General features: G+C 42.6%; 1 protein-coding gene across 1 annotated transcript in view; it reads left to right on the forward strand.

Annotated features, from left to right (window-relative positions):
* LOC117169730 overlaps nucleotides 1-3,706 on the forward strand; it is a 22,740-nt gene that overhangs the window by 1,139 nt on the left and 17,895 nt on the right. The window lies entirely within an intron of this gene.

Raw genomic sequence — 3,706 nt, forward strand, 5'->3', positions numbered from 1 at the left:
AAACACCTCAATATTTACACATATATAATTAAGGCGATAAGAAATGATGAAATGCATTAAACTAACCCAAATATACATACCTATTTCAACAGTTACATCTCACTGACTGAAGCTTCACGAGCAAAATTGAGTACCAACAATCGTTCGTGGATGATATTTTTTTTTAGTTTGTTAACACGAAAACATTCAAAACAATTGACAGATTAGATTTCCGTTGGTAAATTCTTTTATTATCTTAAAATGAAGTTCAAGTTCGTTAGCCAGCCACTTTGGATAAAAATTCAAAAAGTGAACACATTTTGAATATTTTTGAGGCCACTTTTTTCAAGATTCAAACATTTTATATACGGACGTTCATAATATTCAAAAAAACGAACAATTTATCCTGATTACTTTTTTTGATTAAACAAAAATGAAGATTTTAAGCAAAATAACGCGCGATATGAAAAAAGTGAAGATAAGAAAATTTTTGCTTTCTGAGTACCCTTCAAGATTATCATAAAACCTTTTTGAATTTTCTTGAAAAATCGAAAATTCAAATTTCGACAACATAAAAAAATAATGGGATACCGGGCGACCTCTCAGAGTACGCAGCCTTATCCTTGCATGCGGGGCTCTACACGGACTAACTGCGGACAGGCATCCAATAGATGAAGAGCGATGCTTTACGACCCGGAGAAACATCAACACTAATGTTTCTCTCAAGCCGAAAGATCTGGCTGAAATGGATGACGAGCTTCGTGGACATTTTTCCGGTGAATCCGACCTCTGGGCTATCAATTATTGAGTATATAATGCAGCGAGAGCTTTGGCCGATGCGAACCGTAAAACAAAACCAACGGCTGATCATAAGACAAAAGACGAATGCATCAACTTGCCATAAAGATAGGCTGAGCAGACATTACGCGTCCCGCATTCAATGTGTGATTGACTACATCACATCTGGCATCTTAAAAAGTCAAGGCTGCTGACCATCAGGCAGCATATTGTTGAGAGAATACGTATACTATCTGACGCTAAGAGAAGTCTAGAGCGGAGGGAGAGGTGGGTCAGAGAAAATCAACAGTTTCTCTCCGACCCATCTCGACTCTTCCAAGACCCTCCAGTTACTGTCGAACACCCACCCAAACCAGAGGAGGTCGAAGTATTTGGATAGAATTCTACGAAGTTCAGCATACACTGGACGAAGACTCAGAAAATATAAATAGCTTCAAGGAGTTATGTGTTGCCCGCATAACACCTGATAAAGAATGCCCACCCATCACTAACGAGGAGGTGAAAAAAGTATTAAGAGGGATAAAGAACTATTCCGCACCGGGACCAGATTGTATCAAAACCTTCTGATGGAAGAAGTTTCCTTCAACCCATCAGCATTTGGCCCGTATTTTCACCTCATATTTGAAGTCGGAAGAGCAGATTCATGAGTGGTTGGTGAAAGGGCGCACAATACTCCTGCCGAAAATAGGCAACTTAGCTGACCCGAAGAACTACAGGCCAATAACTTGTCTGAACACGCTTTATAAGATATCCACAGCTATCCTAAATGATAGGATTGTTCGGGCAATTGAACCTGTGTGGCAAGAAATGTATGCATTCTACCAGCGTGACCTATCGATGGCCTGGATTGATTATCGGAAAACTTTCGATTCGACATCCCATAGACATATCATCTGTCTTTTGGAAATCTTAAAGGTTCATCCGCAAATAGTTGGGTGCATAGAGAGATTCCTGCCGCTTTGGAAAGCCAGATTTACTATCTCATCTGGAAAAAATCGTGTGACAATAACCAAGGTCACGTTTCAGAGAGGTATCTTTCAGGGCGACACCATGAGCCCACTCCTCTTTTGCCTTACATTATTTCCACTATCTCTAGCACTGCGCCATTCCGACGGGTACTTGTGCGCCAAACCTGCAGATCTAAAGTACAAGGTTACTCATGTATTTTACATGGACGATCTTAAGATCTATGCTAAAAACAGAGAGCAATTGCATCTAGCTCTGGGGATTGTCGAACGATATACTAAGGAAATTGGAATGGAATTTGGGTTAGACAAATGCGCTAAGGCTTATTTGAAGCGAGGAAATCTTAATTGCATTCCTGAAGATCCTGAGCTCGTTGATAGAAGCGCCATACGACACCTTTGCGCTGCAGAGACTTATACATACCTGGGCATGCCACAGAGCCGCATTTAGGATGTGACATCGATAAAGGATACTCTCCGAAGCAGACACAAACGTCTCATCCGACAGATTTGGTCTTCCGAACTGTCGGCGAGGAACAAAGTATCTACAACGAACGTGCTTGCCGTCCCGGTACTACTCTATTCATTTGGAGTAGTTCTGTGGACGAAGAACGAGCTCAGATCTTTTGATTTCGGGACAAGAAAGGTTATGCACATGAACAAAAGCATGCATCTTAAGTCTTCCGTTCCGCGACTGTACATCTCACGCCGTGAAGGGGGTCGCGGAATATTGAGTCTTGAATGTCTTCACAACAGGATTATTCTGGGTACAGCACATAGAATTGCAAATGAAAGAGACCCTCTTCTTAAAATGGTCAGGAATCACGAAGAAGTGGGCGAAGGAGGATTTCTGTACAAAGCAACGGAGGATGCTGCTGAAACACTCGGACTTGACTTCAGTATTAGGGGTGAGCAAAATGCATCAAATCTTATCTATCTCGAGTACTCACTCCTGAAAGCCCGGATTAAGAAAACACAAGAGGAAAACTTTCGTGAACAGCTCCTCGATAAGAGGATGCCCGGTATCTTCCACAGAAATGTGAAGGATCAGTCAACGTCTTGCGAGCTAACGTTTGCTTTCCTTAAATCGCCCGGATTGAAGTCTGATACAGAGGGTTTCATTTTTGCATGCCAAGACGGTGTCATTTCTACCTTAACATACCGTCGCCACATTTTGAGCCAAGCCATTCCCGATGATAGCTGCAGGGCGTGCCATGCACACCCCGAGCATTTAGCACACATACTATCTAGTTGTCCAACTCACGCGGGAACGACCTACATTCAAAGGCATAATGCGGAACTAAGAGTACTTTATTACCATCTCTGTGTCACTCCTATGGCATTCACCTTAATATCGCTCCTCTAAATGCTTCTAGGGAAATTGAGTCAATTGTCGAGAATGGGAAGTGGCGCATTTACTGGAACTTTATATTCTCGACAATTGTTTCTGTTGCTCACTCGAGGCCTGACATGGTTCTTCTTGACCTCGAGAAGCGAACCATGTTCGTTATCGAATTTTCGGCACCAGCTGACAAAAACGTCATAGCCAAGGAGAATGAAAAGAAAGAGAGGTATCGAGACCTCATCAGGGAGTTCAACGATTGTACCCGGAATATTCTGTTAAACTGATCGTCCTTATCATCGACGCTCTTGGAGGTGCCAAGCTTTCACTTGCTAATGGCCTAAAAAGCATCCCTGCGTGTCAACAATATGCTAGAACACTTGCGGGAAAAATGCAGAAGGCGGTTGTCCTTGGGTCGCTCCGTGTTCTTAGGGTGCACGAGGCTTTTGCTAGATCGTCGTATTGGTTCCTTCACAGACTGTAACCACCTATCTCACGGTTGTGAGACGTGGTTGTGGCTGAAATTTTACTGCGATTTCGCTGGAAACGGGTGCAATTTTTCAGATTAGCACCCGCTCCCGGCGTAATCCTGCGGTTGTCCTTATGACAAATTTTTAATTAT

The sequence above is a fragment of the Belonocnema kinseyi genome, chromosome 1 (assembly GCF_010883055.1).
Source record: "Belonocnema kinseyi isolate 2016_QV_RU_SX_M_011 chromosome 1, B_treatae_v1, whole genome shotgun sequence".
NCBI classification, from domain to species: domain Eukaryota; kingdom Metazoa; phylum Arthropoda; class Insecta; order Hymenoptera; family Cynipidae; genus Belonocnema; species Belonocnema kinseyi.